General features: G+C 44.3%; 1 pseudogene; it reads left to right on the forward strand.

Annotated features, from left to right (window-relative positions):
- Positions 1-774: 774 nt before the first annotated feature.
- On the forward strand, positions 775-1,603 carry LOC114236933 (ATP synthase subunit a-like; annotated as a pseudogene).
- The last annotated feature ends 6,503 nt before the right edge of the window (positions 1,604-8,106 follow it).

Raw genomic sequence — 8,106 nt, forward strand, 5'->3', positions numbered from 1 at the left:
TCATTTCATCACTACTAACAACTAAACTAACTCACACAAGTACAATAGATGCACAAGAGGTAGAAACAGTTTGAACTATTCTAGCTGCTATTGTTCTAATTTTAAGTGCTCTACCATCATTACAAATTCTTTATATAATAGTTGAAATTAATAATCCTTCTCTAACTGTAAAAACTTTAGGTGACCAATGATAATGAAGCTGTGAATACACAAAATATGAAGTTCTAAATTTTGATACCTATATAATTCCTACAACGGATCTAAAACCAGGAGAACTACAACTACTACAAATATATAATGGAGCAGTCTCACCTACAGAAATAACAGTCCAAATACTAATTTCACCCGAAAACATCCTACACTCATGAGCTATTCCCTCCGTAGGCCTCAAGACAGATACTATTGCAGGGCACCTTAAACAACCCTAATTCTACATGACCAGGCTCATACTGTGGACAACATTCAGAAATTTGGGGGTTATGTCATAGCCTCATGCCTATTGACCTCAAATTAATTCCACTAAAATATTTCAAAAACGATCGACATCAAATTATAAAATCATTAAGAAGCTAAATAGCATAAACCTTTTAAGTTAAAGATTGAGAATTTTAACCTTCCCTTAAGGATATTCCACAACTAGATACATTAACATGATTCATCACTATTATAATTATAATACTATTTATTATATTTCAGTTAAAACTTTCAAAACATTATCTTTCAACTCAGAATTGAAAACAAAATATCAAAACATTACACCCCTTGAGAAACAAAATGAACAAAGATTTATTCACCTCTTTCACTACCCAAACAATAACAGGATTACCTGTTGTTATTCCAAGTTTCCCAAGCGTTTTATTTCCCATACCTCACCAACTAATTAATAACCGCGTAATTTCTATCCAACAATGAGGAATTCAACTTACATCAAAACAAATAATGGCCATCTGAAGCAGCACAACTTTCGCCATCGAGGCAGCTCTGCCACTGGGAAGAAAGCGCCAGGACCCTTCCAAATGAGGGTTCTTGTAAGCGCAGGGCTCCTCTAAGTGGGCAGGGCCTGGGATTCACTACATGATAAGCGTGAGTTTGGTGGATCAGTCTGCATTATCATGCAAGTAAAGGTGATCCCTAATACATCACTTATCAATATTTTATTTATTGGCTCAAAAAATCTACTAAGCCTTCTACCACATTCATTTACACCTGCTACACAGCTCTCAATAAATCTAGGAATCGCCACTCCCTTATGAGCAGGAACAGTAATTACCGGCTTCCCCCACAAAACAGAAGCATCTTTATAGCCCATTTCCTGCCCCAAGGGACAACCATCCCACTCAGTCCTATATTAGTAACTATCTAAACCATTAGGCTGTTTATTCAACCAACAGCCTTAGCTGTATACCTAACAGCCAGCACTACTGCTGGCCACCTATTAATTCATTTAATTGGAAGAGCAAGACGTAATAAGTGTTAGCCCTACTACGGCTTTTATCACATTTATTATTTTGATCTTGTTTACTTTTCTTGAATTCTCAATAGCTTTGATTCAAGTTTATGTATTTAACTACTAGGAAGCCTTTACTTGCATGATAATACTTAAGACCCACCAAACTCATGCATATCGTATAGTAAACTCCAGTCCCTGCAATTTCCAGGAGCCCCGCACTTAAAGGAACCCTCAGTTGGAAGAGTCCTGGAGCTTTTTCCCCAGTACAGAGCTGCCTTGATGGCAAAAGTTGAGTTGTTTCCTGCCACCACCCCCCTTTCAAAAGGACTTGACCCCATTCCCAGAGCCCCCTTTTCCTGAGGGACCCATCAAGTCACCTCTTTCCCTCAGGACTTTGTCCTCCCTGGGCAAGGTTTCCCTCACTCTTTCTTACTCACCTCTAGCTGCCTCTTCAGTTCGTCTTCCCACTTCTCCTGGCTGGTCCTGAAATCTGTCTTCATCAACATGGAGACCTCGGGACTGTGTCTCTTTTGTTCTTTGTCATGAAAACAGCTGTGTGATCTTAGGGAAGCATTGCTTTCTCTGGGTCCCAGTTTTCTTGTGTGTAGGAAGAAAGGGCAGGTCAGATAGGACCAAGCTGTGTTCCAAAGGAGCCCAGCCCAAGATCTGTTTTACACATTGGGCCTTCCTGGTAGTCCATACTCAAGATTGAGCTTGAGTAAAGGGTTTGGGGCTGAAAAAAGACTTTCCACTCCTGAGGTCCAGGGCCCCTCCTGCCCCTCCGCCCTGTGAGGCGGCAGCAGAGTCGGGATTAGGAGTCCTCCGGAGCCTCTGCTCCTTTCTGTTCATGGTCTGCATGACTGGTGCCCTCTGTTTCTTTCCTGATACGGGTTCAAATTGTCAGCAGACAGGACTGAGGCCCCAGCCTGGATCAACCTGGCCCACCTTTCAAAGTCTCTGGACCAGCGAGGGTTTCTCTGCTGGGTGGGCTCCTGCCACCCCTCCCAAGCCAGCAAGCGTTCTTCTCTTCCACGGCCTCAGGGTAGAGGCCGACAAGGAAAGTGATCATCTCCCCGCACTTTACAGACGAGGAAAGTAAGGCACAGAAGGATTAAACCAATTCCCTGGCTCCTGCTCAGAGCCAGGATGAGACCTGGGTCTTCTGGGGCCCATCCATGTTCCTTTTATTAGCTCCAAAGAGAAACAAGTTTTACGAGTTTGGTTGATGTTCCCCAGCTGGTATCCCACCTAAGGGTTTTCACATGGGAAAAGACAATGGCTCCTAAATTGAAAAGGCCAGAAAGATCTAAGCAGTTTAAGAGACAGCTGAGGCAAGCAGGCCCCACTGGATAAGTATCTACCAGCGGGGGTGGAGAGAGAACCTCTGAAATGAAATTTATGTGTTTGCATAAAAGACACAGAAATGGCTCCTTCTGCAGGCCAGGGCCAAGAAGAGAGGTGTTTTCCACCCCATCACCTTCAGTGTGTGCTACTCCCGGCTGAGCATGAGTTTCAGCGCCCCTGAGCCCACCTCCCCCTAAACTCAAACACCCGAGAGCAGCCTCCACGAGTCCCAGAGACGTCCTCATGGAAGGGCACCTGGAGATGCCGTGAGGCCTCCGCTGCCTCATTTTTAAGTCCCTCCCAAGAAAGGGAATCCACGACCTCCCTCAGTGACTCCTTCCGTGGCCCTTGTTTGACCTGCTAAGTCCGCTAAGATCCGTGCGGGAGAGAGACGGCAGGCGGCTTTCTGTCAGGCTAGCTCTCCCTTTCCTCCGCTCATTCTTACACATCCTCCTCCCACAAGGGAGGAGAAAGACATACAAGACACATTGGTCTGGTCTTCAAGAACTCAAGTCAGGTGCAGGGGAGTGGGGTGGACAGGATTCTATACTACAGTGTGGCATCTGTCATTTCACTTTATATGGTTGTGTTATATGTCTTATGTAAACCAGCTTAAATCTTTGTTGAGCTATATAGTGTGAATAAATCAGTTAAACTCTACGTGTGTGTGTGTGTGTGGCGGACGGGAGGCTGGTTCCGTAGTGCCTCTCTTCCAAGTGTCATCACTGGTCTCTCATCTCATCTCATCACTGGTCTTTCTGCTGCCAGCTGCCCCCTCCACTTTCAATCTGTCTTACAAGCTATCACCTGCTAATGCACTGTTTCTAAACTTTCAATCGTTCTCCTTTGCCTATACAATTGAGTAAAAAAATCACGTCTGGCAGGGAAGGATTTCCAAAGTATCACCCCTCTGACTTTTTCCAAGCAAATTTCTCTCACATTTCCCCTGACCTCGTGCAATACTTTAGCCTAAACCAATCTGGTCATTGACTCCAAAGCACTCTTCAAACCCCTGACCTTTGTCCATCACCATCTCGTGCTCCACCTGTGATGCCTGCCTCTCTCTCTCTCCCTCTCTCTCTCTCTCTCTCTCTCTCTCTCCCCCACCCTCCATTGCCGACATTCAAAACCCTACCCACCCAAGGAGATGCTTACTTTACAACAAATGCTGCCCTCTTCTCCCTTTCAAAACTGTCCCCAGACAGTGATGACAATGAGAAACAGAAATGCAAATTACCCCCTTGACAAAGCTAGAGGACACGTATAACTCAAAATCACAAAACATAATAAAGAGCTATCAGTGCAATTACAGCCAAACAGAGAATGAGAATATCCTGGAGAGTCCTGCCGCTGAAGTGAGGGAAGGCTAGCTCCTCCCCCATCACCTCATTAGCAGGTGAAAGCAAATATCTCAAGTGGGAAGGGTGCCTTTGGGATTGTAAGTGCAACTCCCAAATAAAATTGATCGTACGTGGTTCTCCAAAAGCAGGTGACGACCATTCGGAGGACAAAACTAAAGAACTATTTAGCAATGAGAACAAGCATGTGCCTTGGCAGCAGGAGTTTCTCTGACCTGATTTGTCTCCAAGAATATGCAGGGAAGAAGGGTCAAATGTGGAATCACATGTACAAGCCGTATTTGCACAGACGGATCCGTCTGAGCTCTATAGTTGCAATCTTGGTTGGTTTGGGGGGAGTAAAGTATAAAAGAATGAACTCACACACCTCACATCACGTCATAGGAGAATACTTGTTACAGTCTGGAGTGCAGGCCTGTCCTCTCTCCATACATAACTGCTAAAAATATCTTGCCCATGAAACACTCACCTTATCCAAATGAGAGTAATGATTTAAAATGTCTATGTTGGGACTTCGCTGGTGGCACAGTGGTTAAGAATCCACCTGCCAATGCAGGGGACATGGGTTCGAGCCCTGGTCCAGGAAGATCCCACATGCCATGGAGCAACTAAGCCCGTGTGCCACAAGTACTGAGCCTGTGCTCTACAGCCCTCGAGCCACAACTACTGAGCCCATGTGCCACAACTACTGAAGCCCATGTGCCTAGAGCCTGTGCTCCACAACAAGAGAAGCCACCACAATCAGAGCTCGTGCACTGCAAGGAAGAGTAGCCCCTGCTCTCCGCAACTAGAGAAAGCCTACGTGCAGCAATGAAGACCCAACGCAGTCAAAAATAAATAAATTAATTAAAAAAAATAAAAATAGATAAAATGTCTCTGTAGTGATAGTTAAACAGAAAGGAGAGAGAACAAAATATTGAGAAGCATGACAGGAAAAACAAATAGCAGGTGAAGTATAGTCACCTGAAATAGGTTTCCATGAAACACATTTGAGAAACATGAAAAATGAGACCAAATATAAAATTATGAATTTAGAAATTTGATGAAGCTATGACCTCCATAAAACAAGAGCATAATGAAGACAAGCAGGAGCTCATGGTAAGGCTAAGAAAGCAGGAAATGAAAGATGAACTGTCGCAGCTAAAGAGAGCAGTGGAGGAACACGGAAGCCCGGCAACGAGGCACCAGTAAGAAGGAATTATTATTTATGTCACAAGCCATTCATGTAAATTCATATCTAGACTCAGCCTCATGAATTCCCAGGATTCTTGATCTGTTCTGCTTGGGTCCAGGACTGGCTGGCCTGTCTTCTGTCTTCCATCCTCAGAGGCTTTTTATCCAGTTTCCTTAGAACCACCAGATCTGGTTGGCTGACTGCTGGCCTAGCTCCTCCTCCATTCTCAGCTTTGACACAGGGGATCTCTTGGTTCTGTTTCATTTCCATCTCATCTCGTCTCATTCTTCATTCAGCAAATATTCATTGAGCACCTACCATGGTTCTACCCTGGGAATATGGTGGGAAGCAATTCGGACACATCCCTGCTCTCACGGTGCTTATAGTCTAATAAGGCACACATATCTTTGAAACAAAACAAGTACATGTAGAATTGAGTTGTGAAGGGGGCACTGGTAAAGTAAAACTTTTTTTTTTTTTTTTTAAGAGAAAAGCTGCTATTTAAGTGACCAGTGCCACTCAGTTTAAGAGGAGGAAGCACACCACACAGGACAGATAGTCTTCGTTCTGGAAGGATCTGCCAAGGAGCCTCTCTCAGGTATGAACTGGAAGGCCAGAAGGGCCCCTCTGCTGGGAGAAGGTGTCCCAGAAACTTGGCTGTGTTGTAAAGTCCGCTCCACCTGATTTTTGGAGCGCAGAGCTCTGAGCGCTCCAGGAAGAGGGTGAACAAAGGACAAGTAGGCCAAGGAGACATCTTCGCCACCACCAAAGAGAGCCCTGCCTAGGGTCACCGTGAAGTCACTTTCAAAACTATGTACCCTCTTGCTCATTTAAAGTTGGCATGTAAAAGTTTCAGCATAAATTTAAATAGACAGGATTTCTACTTATGTCATGTTGTAAATTATTGACATTGAAACATAGAAATATACCTCATTTTTAAAGATGCCTAAGAGGATACACATATCAATGGTTTGACACTCACTGATAAATGTCTGTGACTTATTTTAAAATTCTGCAGTTAAGTGTGATACTTACTGTGTGTGCGCTACTCAGGTTAAACTCCAACAGGTCAGCTAGGATACCAGAAAGCTAGGATCAGAAAGGCCACAGGCCAGGATGCTTCCACAAGTGTATCTGCAACCTCATCTCAATCCACACCTGGCCTCAGCTAATTAGCATAAAGGTCCGAAGTGTGGTTTTATTGGTGAAAGCAGTGGCCTGTTAACCGGCACAATGAATGTTGATGATGGGCTTTTTCTTTGGGGAATCAGAGGTATGCAGGACTGTGGGTGGCTATGGTTTTAGAGGTACCCCTTACCCTAGAGTGGACCCAGGCAAGGTCGATGTGCCCAGAGGGAAGGCACCAGAGACTCATCCCCTGACAAGTCAGCCAGCGGCCGATGGAGGAGGATGGCCGATGGCCTGATGCTTGTTGAGCACAGAAAATCCTGGCTCTGGGGTGCCACCTCCAGAGGTCAGTGTCCTCACGCTCATGGGTGGGCAGCTGCATAAGCTGCTTCGTGTCCGATTGTTAACAGTGTTTAATAAGCGTCTGTATGTCTCATAGAAGTCGATCCGAGATGTTTGAGACCTTTGCCTTCACCTGTTAGTGGGATTGTGAGGGAGTAGCTAGCCTTCGGGTACCTCAGACATCTTTGGTAGCTAAACCTGAGAGGCGTATATGATTAAGTTGGTTTAGCTTATTAGTTCATGACATGATCATAATCTCTTAGTAAAAATTATCCAGCTTTTCTTTTCTTAAATTTAATTTTAATTTTTTTTTTTTGGCCCTGTTGGGTCTGCATTGCTGCGTGCGGGCTTTCTCTAGTTGCGGCGAGCAGGGGCTACTCTTTGTTGCGGTGCACAGGCTTCTCATTGCGGTGGCTTCTCTTGTTGCAGAGCATGGGCTCTAGGCACACGGGCTTCAGTAGTTGTGGCACATGGGCTCAGTAGTTGTGGCGCATGGGCTTAATTGCTCCGTGGCATGTGGGATCTTCCCAGACCAGGGATTGAACCCGTGTCCCCTGCCTTGGCAGGCGGATTCTTTAACCACTGCACCACCAGGGAAGTACCAGTTTTTCTTTAATAGTAATACATTTTACATGCTTTCTGTTATTGTAAACTTTTATTTCCATATACTTCCTCCCCACAGAATTTTATCCTAATGTAATATTTTTATACAAGAGCATTTCTTATTAATCACCGTACTATATTTCTTTGAAATAAATATTTTGCTTTGCAAAAATATACACCATATGTATATATTTTTCCACATCACAAAATATTCTCATTTCAAACATTTTTCCAACCACTTAAAGTGTAAAAATCATTCTTAGTGCTGTAGGCACTTGAAAAACAGCAAACGCAGAAAGAGGCTTTCTCTGAACTCCCCTGGTCTACCTGAAGACTGATCTTCCAAACAAAACTCAATTGTCATAAATCTCCTTTCCAGGAGTTTCATCAGTCAGGGAAGATTGACTCTTACCATAGAAGAGAAGTTCCAGAAGTCAACACCACAACCCAACAAACTTTGTCACAAACTATCACACTTCCCATATATTCCTCTAAGGGCCCATTCATCCCCCCCTAAAAACCATTTACTCTCCCCAAAGAAGCCACCGTTCCCCCTCCCTTTTCCCTACTAAGATGGCATTTAAGCCTGAATTCTAGGCCACCTTGGGGACTTACTCATTTTCCCCTGGGTATCTCCCATGTATCCATGAGGTATCCATGACAGTAAACTTCTGTTTGTTTTTCTCTTGTTAATATTCTTTTATTAC

This window comes from Balaenoptera acutorostrata, chromosome 2 (genome assembly GCF_949987535.1).
Source record: "Balaenoptera acutorostrata chromosome 2, mBalAcu1.1, whole genome shotgun sequence".
NCBI classification, from domain to species: Eukaryota; Metazoa; Chordata; class Mammalia; order Artiodactyla; family Balaenopteridae; genus Balaenoptera; species Balaenoptera acutorostrata.